Below are 21,418 nucleotides of genomic sequence, written 5' to 3' on the forward strand. Positions count from 1 at the left end.
AGTTAGACCACCTTATAAGGTGGGTTGTTCCACCACTAGTAAGTGAGTGAGAATAGGAGTGCTACACGCGCGCTCCTCCTCCTCCTCGCTCGTCTCGACTCGACTCGACACGACACGACACGACACGACACGACATGACGCGCGCCGCGCTCGTGGTGAGTGGATTGAGCCTCGAGCCGAGACTTTTCTTACTTTTTGCAGCCTCGAGAAAACGACCGCAGTCCTAGACGGACGCGTCGCAGCTTAGTCGGTTCGGGTCGCTCCCGGATCGTGGGCTATCCGTAACCGACTCGAAACGCTCGTGCGACGTGGGCGTGGCCCACGTTGCCTAGGGTTTCCCGAGCCTATATAATCTCCCCGCCCGGCTACCGCGTAAACACATCTAATACACGAGTTAGGGTTTCCACCTCTCTCTCGCTTGCGCCGCCATCGTAGCCTACTCCATCCCGCGCGCCGACGTGCATCGGCGAACGGGAGAGCAGGTCTCCCGAACCGCTCGTCCTTGCGATCCCGTACGGGAGAGGGCGAATTAGGTTTTTGGGAAGCGCTCCGCGCGACCGCTCAAGCTCTCCATCACGGGTCGCCTTCCGTCCAAGTCGGGCGGTGCTGCCTACCGTCGTCTACAACGCCGTCTACTTCGACCCGTCGTCCCCGTCATCAACAATGTTGTCATCAACAACGTTATCGCTGCGACATCATCTCGCTACACCTCCACCGCCACCTCCACCGCGTATCGGTACGTGCGACATATCTCGATCTGTTTAGCGATGGATGTTGTACTGTTTGCTATGCTACTGTTCATGTTGATCACTACATCTAGTATGTTCGAGGTTCACATGTTAGTAGTTATTGTCGTCATGCTTAATATTCTGGAATTAATCATGGAAATTGTGCCTAATTATCCAACAATCCAAAAACCTAATTGTAGGCAATTTCCTGAGTTAACAATGGCTGGTTTTTCCGATGCACTGAGGCCGGATAAGTTTACCGGTGTGCACTTTAAGAGATGGCAGCACAAGGCCATGCTCTCGCTTACTCTATCCGAAAGTGTTCGATGTTACCGATGGTTTACCCGAAGGAACTATATCTGATCAAGATCGTAACAAGTTCAAGGAAAACAATACTCTCTTTGTTGGATGCGTTCCGAGCATTCTTGCTCGATCGTCCGTGTGATGTGTACATGCACATAACAGATGGTAAAGAGCTCCGGGAGGCACCGAATGCTAAGTTCGGTGCAACCGATGCAGTGCAAGTGAACCGTACATCATGGAGAACTTCCATGACATCGTGATGGTTAACAACCGTTCGTAGTCGAACAAGCTCATGAGATACAAGTGCATTGCGAAAGAGCTTGAGCTCCTTAAGTGTGCCTTACCCGACAAGTTTGTGGCTGGATGCATCATCGCTAAGTTGCCCCCTTCATGGAGGAACTTTGCCACAACTCTCAAACACAAGAGACAGGAGATATCGCTTGAAAATCTGATAACATCTCTTGATGTTGAGGAGAAAGCTCGGGCTAAGGATAATACCGAGAAAGGAGAGGGTCAGTCTAGCGCCAACATGGTGCGTAAGAAACCCTACAAGCAAGAACAAAGGGAATAACAAGCCCTCCTTCAATAAGCCTATGAAGACTACAACCTTCAAGAAGAAGAAGATGATAAACAAAGCGGATCCGAGCTGCTTTACATGTGGAGAGACCGGCCACTTTTCTAAGGACTGTCCGCAGAGGGCAGACCGCAAGAAAAAGGCGAGGCAAGTCAACACGGTGACCGCTAGCAATGCTGATGGGTACGGTAATCTCTTTACTCGTTCTTTCGGTATTTCAATCTCCATGTTGGTGGATTGATACGGGTGCTAATGTTCATGTGTGTGCCGACATATCCATGTTCACTTCTTACCAGTGTCGCCCGGGATTCTTCCGTCTTGATGGGGAATGGGTCACATGCTTCGTTCGTGGTGTTGGCACCGTAGATCCGAAGTTCACTTCGGGGAAGATCGTGCAGCCGAGGAACGTGCAAGCATGTCCCTACTATGAACAAGAATCTCGTTAGCGGCTCCCTTCTATGCAGAGATGGGTTTAAGGTTGTTTTAGAGTCGAATAAAGTAGTTGTTTCCAAGTTTGGACAATTTATTGGTAAAGGCTATGAGTGCGGAGGCTTGTTCCGCTTTTCGCTTTCGATTTCAGTAATAAGTCCGTGAACCATATATGTGGCAATGTTAGTGATGATACCAAGTGTTTGGCATTCTCGTTTATGTCACATTAATTTTGGTTTAATGTCTCGGCTATCCAGCTTAAGTTTAATTCCGAATTTCACCATTGCCAAAGGTTCTAAGTGCCATAGTTGTGTGCAATCAAAGCAACCTCCGAAGCCTCACAAGGCGGCCGAGGAGAGAAACCTAGCACCTCTAGAACTCATACATTCTCGATCTATGCGAGATGAATGGTGTGTTGACAAAAGGTGGAAAGAGATATTTCATGACATTGATTGATGATGCGACTAGATTTTGCTATGTTTATTTGTTGCGAACTAAAGATGAAGCTTTAGACTACTTTAAAATTTATAAGGCTGAAGTTGAAAATCAACTAGAGAGAAAGATCAAGCGTCTTAGGTCGGATCGTGGTGGCGAATATTTTCCTAAAATCTTTGATGAATTCTGTGAGGAACATGGCATTATTCATGAGAGGACGCCTCCCTATTCGCCCCAATCAAACGGGGTTGCCGAGAGGAAAACCGCACGCCGACCGACTTGGTGAATTCCATGTTAGCCACCGCTGGTTTATCAAAGGCATGGTGGGGGGAGGCTTTATTGACTTCATGTCATGTCCTCGAATAGAGTTCCTAACAAGAATAAAGATAAAACCCCTTACGAGGAGTGGTCTGGGAGAAAACCATCACTTTCGTATTTGCGCACATGGGGATGTTTGGCGAAAGTCAATATTCCAATTACTAAGAAGCGCAAACTCGGACCAAAGACAAGTGGATTGTATCTTTCTAGGTTATGCTCCGCGGAGTGTAGGATATAGATTTTTAGTAGTTCAATCCGAGGTACCTGATATGCATGTTGATACTATTATGGAATCTCGTGATGCAACATTTTTTGAGAATATGTTTCCTATGAAAGATATGCATAGCATTGCTAGAATTTCTACTGAGATAATTCCCGAGTCTAGTACATCTAATGAGTATTTTGAACAATCACATGAGAATGTGACTGAGAAGAATGACAATGAAGCTCCTAAACGGAGCAAGAGACGAAGGATTGAAAAATCCTTTGGTGATGATTTCATTGTGTACCTTGTGGATGATACTCCCACGTCCATTGCAGAGGCATATGCATCTCCAGTATGCAGATGATCGGAAAGAAGCTGTCCATAATGAGATGGACTCGATTCTTTCTAATGGAACTTGGGAGCTATCGAACGACCCCATGGATGCAAGCCTCGTGGGCTGCAAATGGGTGTTCAAGAAGAAGCTAAGACCCGATGGTACTATTGAAAAGTACAAGGCACGGCTTGTAGCGAAAGGCTACACACGGAGAGAAGGCGAATATTACTTCGACACCTATTCACCTGTCGCTAGACTTACCACCATTCGAGTACTACTATCCATGGCTGCCTCCTATGGTCTTATCGTTCATCAAATGGACGTAAAGACAGCTTTCCTTAATGGAGAGTTGGAAGAGGAAATCTATATGGATCAGCTCGATGGGTTTGTAGTAAAAGGTGCGTAGAGAAAGGTGTGCAAGTTGCTGAAATCTTTATATGGCCTGAAACAAGCACCTAAGCAATGGCATGAGAAGTTTGACGAACTTTGACTTCGTAGGCTTTGTTGTCAATGAGGCCGACAAGTGCGTTTACTATCGCCATGGTGGGGGCGAAGGTGTTATACTATGTTTGTATGTGGATGATATTCTGATCTTTGGTACAAACATGAAAGTAATACATGAGATCAAGTCTTTCTTGTCAAAGAGCTTTGATATGAAAGATCTGGGAGAAGCTGATGTGATTCTGAACATCAAGCTGATTAAGAACGAGAGTGGGATTACTCTAACGCAATCCCATTATGTTGAGAAGATCTTGAGCCGGTTCGGCTATATTGATAGCAAGCCTTCTTCAACACCTTATGATCCCAAAGTGACACTACGCAAGAACCAGAAGATTGCCATAGAACAATTGAGATATTCTCACATCGTTGGCTCACTCATGTACTTAGCGAGCGCGACTAGACCTGACATCTCTTTTGCTGTTAGCAAGTTCAGTAGGTTCATGTCAAACCCGGGTACTGATTATTGGCATGCACTTGATAGGGTCATGCGCTACCTATGTGGTACAATGAGTTATGGGATTCACTATTCGGGGCACCCAACTGTGCTTGAAGGATATAGTGATTCAAATTGGATCTCGGATGTAGCTGATCCGTACGCCACAAGTGGGTATGTGTTTACTTTTGGAGGTGGCGCAGTTGTCATGGAGATCTTGTAAGCAAACCATATTGACGAGGTCAACTATGGAAGCAGAACTTATCGCTTTAGACACAACCACCGTTGAATCGGAATGGTTGCGTGAGCTCTTGATGGACTTGCCTCGTGGTTGAAAAACCTGTTCCGGCAATCCTTTTGAATTGTGACAATCAAACCGTAATTGTCAAAGTGAACAATTCTAAGGATAACGCGAAGTCATCAAGACACGTCAAGAGACGTTTGAAGTCCGTCGAGAAATTGCGAAACTCCGGAGTAATAACCGTTACATATATTCAAACGAGACAAAAACCCGGCAGATCCCTTTACAAAGGGACTATCACGTAATGTGATAGAAAGTGCATCGAGGGAGATGGGTTTGAGACCCGTTGAAGTTACGCCATAGTGGTAACCCAACCTTTGTGATCGGAGATCCCGTGAATTAGGACCCGGGAAGAACAAACTAGTGGTTTAATTGAGGAGAGTATTATGTAACCCTCTCTATGTGAAGATGCACAACTCTCGCTTGCTGTAAGGCAGGTTGGCAACAAGCCTTAATGTGTTTATGTTGGCTATTTTAGCAAAGATGCTGTCCTACGAGCATTCTTGAAATAACACACCTATATGAGTCCGATTGTTAAACGTCGCAATCTATGAGATTTGGGTGATCTCTAGTAAACTCATGAAGAGACCACGAAGTATGACGCATATGCTTCACCCGCGGGGTAGGCTACCGGCAGCCATGTACTGGTCATGACTTTGAGTGAAACCCCGTTCACGCAAAACTTGCAATTCAAGGCTTAGTCCATTGTTCAAGTGTGAATGGATGTAGCTTAAGGTTCTAGGCGGAAGTTCAACTTAACGGTCTCCGCTGAAACACCGGTATATAAACAAGCAGCGAGTATTGGTAAATCTCTAAATGGGGATTTGAGATCTGGTGGGGGATTGTTGAAATATTGGGCCCATTTTTAGTGGCCCAAATTAGATTTCAGTTTTTCCTATAAATCTCAAAGCCCACATAGTGGCAGCCTTGTGAGTTTGAGCCCAAGTTGGTGGCAGCTCACTAGGGAGTGGCAAGAGGTGGGAAGTTTAGTCCCACATAGAAAGTTGGGAGGAAGTTAGACCACCTTATAAGGTGGGTTGTTCCACCACTAGTAAGTGAGTGAGAATAGGAGTGCTACACGCGCGCTCCTCCTCCTCCTCGCTCGCTCGTCTCGACTCGACTCGACACGTCACGACGCGCGCCGCGCTCGTGGTGAGTGGATTGAGCCTCTAGCCGAGACTTTCCTTACTTTTTGCAGCTCGCAGAAAACGAACGCAGTCCTAGACGGACGCGTCGCAGCTTAGTCGGTTCGGGTCGCTCCCGGATCGTGGGCTATCTGTAACCGACTCGAAACGTTCGTGCGACGTGGGCGTGGCCCACGTTGCCTAGGGTTTCCCGAGCCTATATAATCTCCTGCCCGGCTACCGCAGAAACACATCTAATACACGAGTTAGGGTTTCCACCTCTCTCTGCTTGCGCCGCCATCGTAGCCTACTCCATCCCGCGCGCCGACGTGCATCGGCGAACGGGAGAGCAGGTCTCCGGAACCGCTCGTCCTTGCGATCCTGTACGGGAGAGGGCGGACTAGGTTTTTGGGAAGCGCTCTGCGCGACCGCTCAAGCTCTCCATCACGGGTCGCCTTCCGTCCAAGTCGGGCGGTGCTGCCTACCGTCGTCTACAACGCCGTCTACTTCGACCCGTCGTCCCCGTCATCAACAACGTTGTCATCAACAACGTTACTGCTGCGACATCATCTGCTACACCTCCACCGCCACCTCCACCAGATCGGTACGTGCGACATATCTCGATCTGTTTAGCGATGGATGTTGTACTGTTTGCTATGCTACTGTTCATATTGATCACTACATCTAGTATGTTCGAGGTTCACATGTTAGTAGTTATTGTCGTCATGCTTAATATTCTAGAATTAATCATGGAAATTGTGCCTAATTATCCAACAGTATCCAGACGCGTTTCAGTACATAGGTTCCCTCATTTTGCTCCATATGTAGTCCTTAATAAAATATCTAAACCATCTTATGCATCTTATATACTTTAGTACGTACTTTAGCGAATTGGTACACTTGATCGAGGCCTAATTTAAGTCCCACACTTTACTAACACTCTAAATATTTTACTACTTTCAAGTTGTTTCTAGATTAAATTTTAAAGGACGAAGCTACTTCTCTGGCGATCTAGATTTAAGTTATTTTTGGTTTGATGACGTGACCTAATTTCATGTGCAGTTCATCTGCATCTGGACCAAAATTGTGCAATTCAGTTGTGCACGAATCACATTGCAAATTTAACGGTAGAGTCGATTTGGAACTAACTTAAATCTCGAAGTATCAATTGCTATAGGAAGAGAGAATTATATTAATACACATATTTTAGGGTCGTTGTAAAAAAACTATATATGAACCTATTTTTCTAGGGAAAATTATGCCTGCGTCACCACTCCAAGCACTAGTACAAGGCATGCCTTCATACATAGCTGAAATAACTTGTCACATACGATTTACCCAACTGTCAATATGCAAGGTGGGCGATGCACCTCTACAGCGCACATGGTTTATATAGCCATGTATGAAGAGACGAATCTCACACATGATATAGGAAATCAAATGTTATGTGGAAGGGAACTGATTTGCAACACTTTGCCTTACTTCATCGTGTGCTTTTACGGAGCATGTGAGTTTAACTCAATCGTATGCTTTTACCAAACACCGCAAACGGTTTTACTGTGCTACATGCGCGTTTATTCGTGTTGGTACTCCACCTAGTAGCTAGTAGTACTTGCATCCCAACTTGTACCAGCAACCCACGAAACATTTTATAGAAATACAATAGAAAAATTCAATTATATTTGATTATACATTTGGTACACCACATGCATTTTGACATATATTTGATTTCTAGCTATACAAATAAGTTTTTTTATTTATTATATTACATCTTTGTCTCACGGTTAGGTTACGTGAAGAGATATCCCTCTCACAGTCCCCAGATTTTCACATCTCTCTCCCTATCGCATTCCTACATCATTAGCGATCACCACTGCTCCGACTACGTGGCTTTGACTCTATCCCCTACTGAAGGGTTCCTTAGCATAAAACAAAAAATTCCTACCATCAGAATAACATAGCCAAGATCTATTATATGCAGATGTAAGGTAACCAAGGGATTCAATGTTCATATCCTCGAAGACCGAAAAGTGTTACGTTCCAAACGAACGTTTTTGTACAACGACGCCGATCTCAAAATCGAGTAGAAGTACAAGTGATGAAGTGCTCCAAGTGTTGCACCTCCGTAGTTCTACACACGCACGGTGTATAGACGTCTCCTAGGCTCCGGTGGAGCGAAGCAGCGGAAGAAGAAGATCCAGACCGAGATTCCATCAGGACGATGATGTGCGTATGATGGAGAACTCTCACCCTGTGTGCACATTCCAAAACTCGGGAACCACGCATGAGGGAGAGAGAGGGAGAGAAGGAAAATGCAAATGGGATGAATGATGGGGAGGGGATGTTCCTCTTTATATAGGGGTGGGGGAGAGGAGGTGTGGCCTCCCAAGCCGCCGCCCCTCCTTTGGCCGCTGGCCACCCTACGGTTTGGGGTGGGGCGCCCAACCACCTCCTCCCTTGGGGCTTGGTCGGCCCCCTTCATTTTTTGAGATAAACGGAATATATTAATATCAAAAGATACCAATTACACCCAACCTCTGCAACAACGCCCCACCCTAATGGCAGTACGGATGCACACAACCAAAAAAGAGTAAAGAAACTAAGAAATAAAAGTCCCGCTGCAACATTCTAGACCTAGCAACAACAATACAACCACTACCGTGACAACACATGAAGTACAGACTCTCCAAAAGCGATGCCACCAAGAAGGGAACAGTGCACCAGCGCCGTCGTCGTCCGACCAAAGGTCTTAGGTTTTCACCCTGAAGATAGATCCCACTCTCAAAACAATGCCTCCAACAAGAACATTGCCAGGCACAACCAGTTAAGGCCAGACCTTGGGTTTTCACCATGAGAGGTAAGACTCTGAACTTCTCATGTGGTGCCGCCCCCACATGCATACCACTGCTGCAGAACCCGGAACGCCAAGTAGATCCCCCAGCATCACGGAGACTCAAACCTTGTTTAGCCAGTCCACCAATCCGGCCTTCATGATATTCCTTCTTCTGACTTCACCATGGACCAAAAAGTCACCTGATGTCAACATAGAATAGAGCTTCGCGCCGCTCCCTCTAGAACCAAATGGTCGGAATAAAAACATGGGTGGGCGCGACCGAATACCACCTGATCCAGCAAACTGCAGGCAAAAGATGCACTGTTCTATTCGCTAGCGGAGCTTTCCGGAACTCATCTCTCCAGCCAGATCTAAGCAAACTGACCTCCGGAAGATCTTCATCCTCGCATGCGAGAAACCCGAGGACCGCCACTAAAAAAAAGCAAGATCAGCAGCCCCCACGCCGCCAATCCCTCATGCCGGATCACCAAGGAAGAGGACAGCGGCGGGTTAGGGTGGGAAATGATCCGAAGATCGGCTCCCTTCATGGGCTGCCTTATTGTGGCCCATTAGGGTGTATCCCTATATTTAAATCATTTTTATTATTTAATTCAGTAAATTAAATAAGAAAACATATTTATTAAGTCTCCGAACAATTCATAGACTCCAGAACTTATTCTGATACCTCTCCAGAACAATTTCAGTGTTCTCTCTTGTTACTCCGACGATCCCGAATCAATATCTAAGCATCGTATGCCCTTAAATGTGTAACCCTACGGGTACGGGAATGCATAGACATGATCCAGAAACTTCTCTAATCAATGACCAACATGAGTTTCTGCAAAACCATGCTAGCCCCCCTTTTCTTTCCAGGAAATATCCTTATCGCTTGAACCTCAACGTCGAGTCATATCCCCTTTGTCTTATGATACCTAGTTTGTCCGAGACTAGATCTTCGGTATCTCTTATACCTAGTTCGATCTCATTACCGACAGACACATTAAATCTTTCTCGTGATATCATATCCTCGTGACCAAGTCACACGCCAGCAAGCTTTGTAGATATAATATCGTCGAGTGGGCCCATAGTATCTATCCGTCACGCGGATGGAAAAATTCTGCTCTTGACACATACGCCTCAACCCATCCCATTTGGAATACTGAGCAACACTTTTATGATCATCCTTCTATGGTGTGACGGTTGATATTGTCAAAGCAGCCTCTGGTGAGAGTGATTAGATATGGACTCACGGTCTAAGGATTAGGTTATAACATTTCTCTAGTATCGCAATGCTGAACTTTGTGACCAGATCACATAGCAATACTTTAATTGGGTGTGAGTCCATCACTTCATTCATACAATGACATGACTCCATTATCAATTGACATAAATGTCCATGATTAGAAAAAAATGATCATCTATTAATCAATGGACTATTTTACTAGGAACATCGTTTGTTTACATATCACACGTGTACTAATGTTTTCTCTTAATATAGTTATAGCATGTCATAATACTTATTATGAACTGTTGAGATGTTATAATAAACACCCTTTATTATTTGCCTCTAGAGCAGTATCTCCAACACCTACGGATGCGGGGATGGTGCTATGGAAAACGCCTCTAAGGCGGCATTTCACCCATGTTTCTCTCGGTATGTAGAGGCAATGGAGGTATGTTATCCCCAATCCCTAGCATTTCCGGTTAATATTATGTATAAAAACTGTTATTGGTGGTGCTTTAGCATCGTTTAAGTAGAGTAGTGATCTTATCTAGGGTATTTAACCCACTTCTGAAGTCTCATATTACATATGCAAGGTAGCTTTGGGGATATATCTACTATGGACTATCAGAATAAGTTCAAATTTGATATTTATCAATCCACGTATGATGATGATTTGTGAGGCCATTGGACATGTTTGGCTTGGGCGTCTATACTCTGTCGGCCGATGATAATTTATTTTTGTTTCATTAGTTGATCTGTACTAGCTAACAATGAACTGCAGTACTTTGATGCTAGATCTTGACAGCAATATGCATGCATGGCGCTCGTGCTAGCCAGATTTCTTTTCCCATAGCTAGGGTTCATATCTATTTTGCTTCAGCTATACAATGACAAATAATTTGATGAAATTATATATGGTCATATGTATCGAGAGTGGACAAATGGAGGCCGAGCTACATATAACTCTTTATTTTAAAAAAATTGGAAATCATTTTTAAGTTTCAAAAAATTCTGGAAAAAAATCCTGGAGTAGCAAATGATGAATCTACAAACATGAAAAAATCTCAAACCTATGTAACCTATAAATTCTTAGTACTTTAGGCTACACAAAAATAACAAATGTGTGGATGTTAGAACAGTGAATAGTGCACAATTCAAACCTATAAAACCTATCAGATTTTGTTATTTTTATGTAGTCTACAATACAAGGAATTTCATATTGAGATTTTACAGTTTGTAGATTTCATCATTGTCTGCATTCTGGATTTTTTTTCCAGATTTTTTGAAACTTAAAACTTTGATTTCCGAATTTTTGAAAATAAAGGCTACATGTACCTCGGCCTCCGTATGCTGTTTTCGCTTATGTATCAGTCTAGCTAAATTTAGAAGCTTAATATTCACATTTTGTGTGTATTGATGTCACTTCACTTTGTTAGATGCATTTGATTAGATATTAGTACCAACCATGAGTACCACTAGAACAACAATAGTAGTACATTAGCAGTTCATCCATCAAGATCACATCAGCAGATGGAGCTCTAAAGCAAAATCCAATAAGCAGTGGATCTAGGAGGAGAAGGGAAGGATCACTAGCAGTACGAGAAGATCAACAACAAAAGCACACATAATGTAGGAGCTGGAGTGGGGTATACCAAATACCAGGAACTAATTCAGTGGATCAATTCCTTATCTTACCATCACATCCAAACATAATCAATGGCAGAAAAGTAAAATAAATGGTGTTGATCATCATTTGTCTAGATCTAGCTAGCGTGGAACTCAAACCAGCCAATAGATAAAGTAGTACTAGCCAATTGGTAAAATGTGCATCTATATAGCAAAATAAAGGAAATAGCACATCAGAGACCAAGGAGAACCAACATAGATCACCTAGAAGGCAAGGAGATTACCTAGAGTAGCTAAATAATAAAACCATCAAAAAATTGTGTGTCTCCATATCTATTCACAGTGGCAATCAAAGATTTTATCACCTACTATGAAGATGTCCCTCAAATCCATCCAAACTCACTATGAATCAATAAAGAGAAACCAACAACAATAACTAATTACTGCTCAGACCACTTCATTAGAGCAACTAACTAGCCACCCAATAAGACAAGTCATCATCACCCATTAGGGTTCAGACTGCAATTAAAGGTATCCAATAAATATTGGTACTTATACAATCTTATAGATTCAATTAGAACCATCACTGGCTACACAACTCATCAAATTGTACCAAAGCAATACTACCAGGACTAGGAACAGAAGAGTTGAGAAGCCCAGCTCAACAGAACCAACAATCTAAGGAAATCATGAGCAATAGTAGTAACCTAGAATTAATAGTAGCAAGGCATCACAAATGTGTCATAGATTAATATCCACCTCAAATAATCAAATATGAGCCATAGTATCAACATCATCGGGGACAAAATAAGGATAGTATAATCAAATCATGGCTATTGAGCATAGCAGAGGGCACAATAACCTTTATCCATGACCTGTAATACTTTTTTATAAGCATAAACAACATCTCAACATATATCACAATATAAAAATATAACATAGCATGGCAGAGTGCTCATTATAGCTAGTAGGAGCGAGCTAGAGCCAACCATCCATCAGTAGTGCTACTAGGACATGGTAGCATAGGAAGGTAGGCAGAGAAGAGGAAGAGCCACACCTGGAGCAGCAAGAGCACCGGCGGCACATGCGGGTCACGGCGGCGCCACCTGCGCATGCCGACGCGTCTCGCCACCACTAGAGCACCACCTCGTCGGAGATGCACGCCGACACCAAAATCCTAGGAGCGGTAGGGGATGTGTGTGGGCAGAAGAGGACGTGCGAGCCAAATGGAATTGGACTAAGACGACGAGCGTCAAGGGGCGCATCGATTGGGACCGGGCGACATGAGTTGGCCAGAGGAGGAGGGCGACGACAAAAGCAATTCAAAGTTGCAGGAGAGAGGAAAGGGGGTTAGGGTTAGGGTTTCAACGAACGGGGGACGAATGAATGGGGTCGGTGGGCTGGCTCGGGGAGCTTGTCCAGTCTAACCAGATGGTTGACCTAACCAGCGGGCCTAGGGCATTTTTGTCTTTTCATCACTGGTTTAATTAAATAAATCCAGAAAATCCTTAAAACCCAAAAGCAAACCATAAAAATTCAATAAAGTAGGAATAATACACTAAAAATTATTTCCTATCTAAAAATAATTTTAAATGAATGTTCAATAAAAATTCTAAAAAGAAATTTAAATCTATTGAATAAGATTCATATAAAGAAATAAAAGTTTTTCCTATGAAAATTTATGAGTAATCCAAGAAAAATCTAAAATTAATAATTATTATATGTTAGATTTTTATTTTTCAAATACCATAAATACTTCAATGATATCCTAATAGTAACATTAAAACTATTTCTTACTTTTCTTAAGCAATAAGGAAAGCTACGAAAATCCTTAAATGAATTTATTTTCTAAATAGAGCAATATTTTTTTTACAGAAAGATTTCTTTAATTACTCAAAATAATTCAAGAGAAGCCTCAAATAATATTTTATAATTATTTAGAAGTGAAAATTAAGTCCTTAAACCTTAATAAATTCAAAATGTTCAATCACACTTAAATTATATGAAATTTAAAACATAAACATCACATAAGGGGGTTATACCAATCATGCATATATAATTATGAAACTTAAACTTAAACACTCAAGCATGCATTATTTGGATCTTTAACCATTCCCCTTACCGGAAAATGATGCTAATTTTCACAAATCGAGGAGCAGGGGCAGTCCAAACAATCCAATCGCACTACGTTGGAGTATCCAGGCAAGTTCATCGCTTGCTCTATGTTAATAAAATTACTTGTAAAGTATTATTCGTATTATTCTTGCATTACAAAGCGGTATTACTTTTACAATAATGACTATGACTATGTGGTGGGCCATGAAACAATGGCATGAGTTTGGTGGAGGTTCTATTGCAACTAGGTTATACCCATCGAGGATTAACAACATATGTCGTCTAGTGATTCTTGCACGCGTAACAACCATGTTAACCGTAAGCTCTGACATGGGATGGAGAAGTCAGTCCCGAGACCGCTCACACTCGCGAGAACCAGAAACAACCCAAACACAACAGACCGGTCCCGATGCCGCGCACGCCACGACCCGACGACACTTCAGTCCAACCAAAAAGGGACAAAACTAAAAAAGCACGAGAGTTCCAGAGCCGCCGCTCCAACGTCCACACAAAGCAAGCCAAAACTTGCATAGCAGAGTACCAGACCTCCAAGACATCGCCTCCAAGGGGGAGACGACGATGGCGCTGCTGATTCCCACTGTAGCAAAAGCTCAGGTTTTCACCCGAAGAGTCTGAGACTTCCCACGACAAGGGATGTGAAGGAGCTCCTCGACAATGCCTCCAACGAGGGGAGGGAAGTCCGAGGACGCTGAAACCAATCGAAATCGATGCAGTACTTTCGCTCGGAGTTCACCAAAACCCAAGTCGTTGAAGCCTATCACCAAAGGCGAAGTAGACAGGTTCGCGTCGCAACTCGCCGTCGCCGCGGTACCACGGTGATCCAAGACGCACCCCTTGGCCGACCACGCAGTCGTACACTGCCGCCCGCACGGCCAGCGCGGAGCAGCAAAAACCTCCTCGTCCCGGAGCCGCCGCTCCAGCCTTCACGCGCAGCAGCAGAGCAAACACCTCACGTTGAGTGGCGGGCGCCAGACAGCGCCCCGACCACCATAAGAGAGGCGTCGCCATGCCGCCGTCCATGAGCCATGGCACACCTCTATCATGGGCTGCAGGTGCCAGCAATAGCATCCTGCCACACGCAGTGGCCCACCGCAGCCGCCGAGTCACCGATAAATCAGGGGGCGGCCTCCACACAACCACCGCACAGTAGCACCCTCGATACCCACCGTCCTACATGTAACCGCCGCTTTGAGGCACCACCCGACCGCCAACCACAGGGCCGCCGCCCCGGCCTCCCCACCATCGCCACCGGCGCCAAGACCCTGAAGCAAGGTGGGAGAGGACCACCACGGCCCAGGACCACCGCCGGCTGCTGCACGCCGGCGAGCAAACGCCGCTGCTGCCAGCCGAGGACAGATAGGCCCCGCCTCACCAGCCGCCACCGATCTTGGCATACGCTCCCAAGATATGAGGCTGCCCCACAGTCCCGCGCAGGTATGACCTACCTACCGCCAGCATGCACCAATTGCCACCAAGTAGCAGCCAGCGTAGCTCCGCCGCTAGTCCGCCGACTAGGCATCCCCAAACTTGACTACCACCGCCACCATGACCTTTCATTGTTGGGAATGAAACCAGATAAACATCATCTGTTTGAAACTTTGCAGTTCCTCCCGCACACTTAAGAACACTACTAAACTTTTTGAACCACAACTCCAGCTCACAACAAGATGTTTTCACCTCCAGGCAACATACAGAAAATTAAAAATTATACAACTCACAACTAGATCTTTCACCTCCAGCCAACATACATAAAATTAAAACTCCTACCTCCAGGCAACATAAAGACAACTAAAAAACAGCAAACTATGTCCACCATCATGCTCTTCTTCTACTTCTTTTCTTCCCGCACACTTCGCCTAGCAAGTCTGAGCACCATCGGGCGCCCATCCCTTCTTCTTATTGAAGATTTCAGCTGCCACACGCAGTAGCATTCTTGCTCCTCTGCGTTGCAAGCCTCGTCGACCTTTGATCTGAAGAATAGCCCATGAATCCATCCAATGAGCCATTTGAGCAATTACACTAGTCGGATCATACGGACATATATTATTAAAACAGGTAGCATTTCTAGTTTTCCAAAAGTCCACATTACCGCAGTAACACTGGTTGCCACTAAACCTCTAACACTAGGCAGAAACATAAACACCCAACCAATAACGTCAGAAACTGATTTAAAATCAGTCTTGATATCAAAAGCACATTGTACAACCCCCAGGCATAATAGCCATCGAGCAGTGTACAAAAATATGATCGATACTCTCGTTCTCACTACAGAAGAGACATCTACCACTGCCCTCCTAACCTCTATGCTTCAAAACATCCCTAGTTAAAATACTTTTCTTAACAACTAACCACAAGAACACTTTAATCTTAAGAAGTACCTTAATAAACCAAAAAAATTTAAAAGGACATCTAACTTGATTAATTTTTAAAGCAGACTATAATTATTTAACCGTAAACTGATCGGATTTGTCCAACAACCATTTACATTTATCCCTCTGGTCAGTTAAAACAACCTCCCCACATAAATCCTGTAACTCCCTCCACATATTCGCAGTTTCCCCTTGCAAAGTTCTCCTGAACCTCACACAATTCCAACCTTCTTCAAAAACTTTAGTTACCCGAATACCAGCACTGAAAGTTAAATTATACAAATAGCAAAGTTTACATTAAAGGGGACTTCTCCTCCCAGAAACGAGTATTTAACCCATTGCCTACCACTTTCCTACAATATTTATAGAAAACATCTCTAACATCTAAAACACCATGGAAGAAGTGAGATTGACCAGCTTTTTTCTTAACTTCGACTAATAAACTACTTCTACAATATTTATTTAAAATCATTTTTTGGCACAAACCTTCTTCGTTTTCTAGTTTCCATAACCACTTGCTTAATAGACAAATGTTCATTACACCCAAGTCCACTATCCCTAGCCCTCCTTGACCTACAGGTTGACAAACATCTTTCCAATTAACTAAATGATATTTATTATCATCCTCCTTATCATTCCATAACATTCTTTTCCTAGGAATGTCCATCTACTCCTTTAGGTAAAGAAAACAAAGACATCATGTAAAACGGTACATTACTTAGACTACCTTTGATCAGAATCAACTTACCCCCATATGACATAAACTTCCCCCGCCATTTTTTCCTCCGCATTTTTCCAGTCTACATTTCTCAACCTAGTACTATGATCAGGTATTCCTAAATATTTCATCAGTAACGATCCTTCTACACAAGTAAAAAATGTCCTTATGCAGGTCACAATCCACCTTAGCCTGACCAAAACACAATATTTTTCTTTTATGAAAGTTAATCTTTAAACCCGGCAAATGTTAAAAGCAACACTATAGCATTTTCAAATTCCTAGCATTCTCCTCACTAGCTTAAATGAAAAAACCGTATCGTCTGCGTACTGAAGCATCATTAAACCTCCTTCTACTAAATCTAGGACCACGCCTTTTAACAGATTTCTATCCTCAACCCTCCTAATTAACACTTGTAAAACATCGACCGCAATATCAAATAAGATTGGTGAGATGGGTTCCCCTGCCTCAACACTTTCTTAGTCTTAAAATATGACACTAACACACCATTTATCATTATTGCTATTTTACTGCCACTAATTAACTCTTTAATCCAACTAATAAAATTTTCAGGAAAACCTTTGTTTTTTAACACATCTAAAAGGAAAGCCAAGTTAATATTATCATATGCCTTCTCAAAGTCAACTATTTCTTGCAAAGCTTTCTGTAAAATAATCACACCGTCTAAAATAAACCTCCCTTTTATAAAAGCGGTCGGAACTGAAGCCACTATTTTATCTGCCACTACAATACTTCTATTATTAATTACTTTGGTTATCAATTAAAAAATAACATTGCTTAAACATACTAGTCTAAACAACTGCAATTTAGAAGCATCACTAGCTTTAGGTAGCAAGGTGATGATACCATAATTTAACCCGGAGATATCTATTTTACCAAGATAAAACTCATAACAAAACTAACAAGCCATTTTTAACATGTGCCAAAAATGTTGGTAAAATTCAGCGGGAAGCCCATCTGGACCTGCCGCTTTATTATGCTTCATCTGAAATAAAGCTACTGTTATCTCATCTAAGCAAAATTCTTGTTGCAGAAAATTCCTATCTACATCTTCTAACACACAGTCTTGGCACATCAAGAGTAATATTACACACACTAGCAGCTAGACCAAAAAGAGATTTATAAAAACTAGTAGCAAAAAGCACGATATCGTTGTCTCCCTGAATTAGAACCCCATCCTGCTCTAAACTGAAAATTCTGTTTTTTCTCCGCCTACCACTAGCCTTAGCCATAAAGTAAGATGGCATGGTATCACCTTCTAATAAATCTTTTTTCTTTAGCTCGCTGAATCCACTTAATTTCTTCTTTGTTAATATAGTTCAAACGCTTCTCCATATCTCTTCTAGCCAAACATTTATCCATAACTAAACCTACCATCTCGCTTTCTCTATCAATTTTGTCTATTTCTTCTATCAAGAATTTTTTCTATTTCTTGAAAGCACTATTATAATTAATGTTCCATCCTTTTAATTTTTTTCTTAAACCTCTATCTCTATTTTGCCACATATATAAAATATTTCTACCAGGGAAAGACGTATGCCAAACTTTACTCACTACACTATTAAGATCTTCTCTCAGAAACCAAGCCAGCTCGAATCTAAAAAGACTTGGAACCTTAATGTTATCTATACATACATCCATAATCAAAGTAGTATGATCAGAAATAATTCTAGGAAATGTTCTTACTATAACCAAAGGAAATCACTCTCCCCTTTCATACTTACTAGGATCCTATCAAATTTTGCCATAATATTACTTTCTTGGTTATTAGACCAAGTAAAATTTCTACCAGATAACTCTAATTCCTTTAACTTACTGTTAATAATTGCATTAAACAAAGTAGACCATTTTGTTAACCTCCTAGGCTTATTAGTTTCACTACCTTTTCTAATGATGTTAAAGTCCCCACCAACAACATAAGGAAAAGAATTCGAATGCAGAACATGAACTAGTTCAATCAAGAAAACATGTTTATCTTTATCATGCGGTGCTCCATAAACTGACACTATGTCAACTTATATCTGACTAAGCATCTCACATAATAAATTCCACAGTCCATCTCCATAATATCGTCCAACTCATTATTTATACCAAGCAAAACTCCGCCCGCAAAACCCCTTGCCGGAGAACATCCCCAAGTAAAATAAAGATTTCCAACTAAAGAACTTAATAGAGAACTAGTGTAACTTGACTTTCTAGTTTCTTATAGACCAACAAAGCCTAGTTTATAATCTTTAACAACTTCAAAAATAGCATATTTTTTCTCCGGATCATTTAGACCCCTAGGATTCCAAAACATCCCTCACATAACAACTAAACAAATCACAATATTACCCCTAATTCTTTACCTCTACCATAATTAACATTAAATATACCTCTAGATCTACCTCTACCTCTACCTCTACCTTTACTAGCACTACTACACCCAATTCCAGCAAGAACTTTACATAGATCATCTAGATCTTCATCAGACGAATCCATACCACCACTATCTTTTCTTCCTCATTAGCATAGTCATTATCAGAGCCATTCTCCCTATCATCTATACCTTGCAGGCCCGAGACATTTTTATTTTTATTTGCCAAATACAGCTCACACCTAGCATTCTCTAGTTTTTGTATAGCAGCATTACTACTATACATCTCTATACTATCTCTACCCAAACTGACTCCAACTTTACTAGCAATACTATGAAATAAAGCAGTAGCTACATTAAGACTATTAGATTTGGAAATCATACCATTCACATGACCCAGATTTTTTTGCTTCACCAGATTCTCCGCTTTTTCCATGGTGTTCTTAGTTTCCACTTCGTCTCACAGTCTTCCAAGCTATCCCATATTTCCACCCTATCTTCTTTCTTCATTTCAGCTTCCACCGACTCATTGATTTTTCTTATAACCTGAGTACTTAAGCCTACTTTTCTGGTAAAATCATCTGGATCTTCATCATATGCATTATATGACATTTCATTCATATTACCTATTTCTCCACTACACTTATAGTCAACTTTCTCCTCCTCATCTTCCACATTTTCTATTTGCACATCATTCCTGTAGTTGCCAGCTACCTCACTAGTTTTCTTATTGTTCTGATTAGTTGCTTCAGAAGCATTTTTCCTTTGTTCTTCTTCCATCTGCCTATCAGTGTCGGCCTGACTCGAAGGGACTTCATCTATTTGCATACTATCAGGGCTTACACCGTCATAATTGACACTCCCTTGTTTGCTAGGATCTCCACTTCTTATTCTCTTATAGGTCCTTTCAAACAACTGCTCCAGGCCATCTCCACCCGACTCATCATTCTTGATAATCAACCCATCTTTCAGCAACCCACCTTCTTCGATAATTTGCTCAAGCTCGAAGTGCACATGATACTTCTAGTATTTTTTGAGGATCTCTAACAACTACTTTGATTCTAATTACCCTTGTGTGTCTCTGTACCCTTGCATATTAGCATCTAGGAAAGCACCAATCAAGCACCCCACCTTTGCAAAACCATCTCTATGTAAGAATGTTAGAGGCACTCTAGAAACCCTGACCCAAACAGTTGAAAGCTTAAGAATAGCATCAACAACTGAGCTCCACTTAGAAATCTTTATCATATTCTTGCTCCCCTTGAGACCAAAGTATGGATAGTTACTCATCTCTTCCAGCCGCTTAGGTGAGACGAACTTAACCAATAACTGCTTCTTCCCATGTTCTTTTGCTTGCCAATCCCCACCCCATGGAAACTGTCTCTTGAAAGCATCTTTCAACCGTTGAACCGTAAGCTCCCCTTCCAGCACAGTAACCAGACCCCGTTCTTCCAAAGTTTCATCCTTCTCAACTTTTTTCCCTGACTGAGCCACCAATAGTTGCAAACCCTCAGCTGCACATCCCACCAGTTTGGCAACCGGACTAGGTCTATTCACCATTGGGCATTTGTCAGACACGTGCACATTATTCTTTCCACAATGAATACAGTATAGAAACTATGTGCATTCTTTTGCAAAATGCCCAGGTTTAGCGCATCTATGGCAATCCCGAATTATCCCTCGACTAGACTCCCCAATGTTGGATCCTCTTGTAACCTAAACTGACCCTGATTGTTCACTTGCAGATTTAGACTGAACCTGTCCAGCATGCATCCTAGCTTGTGCACTTCCTGAAGAATTTGAAATTGCTGATTGACCTTTGTTAGCTTGGAACCCAACGTGACCTCTCTGATTAGCTGTTACCTGCCCTTTTTCAAGCCTTCTTCCCTCACCAGAAATCAACCCAACCCCAATCGGACGCTGCGATGACAACATCCCAAGGGGCCTTTGCTGGGGCGCACCACCAAACTGATACTACCAAGATTGAGGTGGGGGCATACCATGATTGTAGTTGTGACCCGGGAAAGGTTGATGCTGCTACCCAGCCAAACCAACGAACCCCATATGTTGTTGGTCCATGTATGTCGGCGGTTGCTCAAAACCCCCACCCCCGAATTGACCTCCACCAAACCGTCCATGCCCCATCCAGGATCCTCTGCCACCCCCAAACTCGCCTCCAGTTCCCCTTCCTTCTCCACGCCATTCACCCCGAGATCCACCTCCTCCCGCCATCACCGCCGCCGCGAAATTTTGGGGGAAACCTGTTTCTGGCACTTGTTTCCCTAACCTAGACTTGGCCACGATTCTGTGAGCGTTTCCCCAACCTTCCAGAACCCCTTCAATAACTTGTGCAGCGAAGGCCCCTGACCAAACACTTTTTGGCCCAGCAGCGGCCCACCTGACCTCGAACTTTTATCCGCGCCTTCCTTTGTGCCAGCCATGGCGGAAT

Source organism: Lolium rigidum, chromosome 7 (genome assembly GCF_022539505.1).
Source record: "Lolium rigidum isolate FL_2022 chromosome 7, APGP_CSIRO_Lrig_0.1, whole genome shotgun sequence".
NCBI classification, from domain to species: domain Eukaryota; kingdom Viridiplantae; phylum Streptophyta; class Magnoliopsida; order Poales; family Poaceae; genus Lolium; species Lolium rigidum.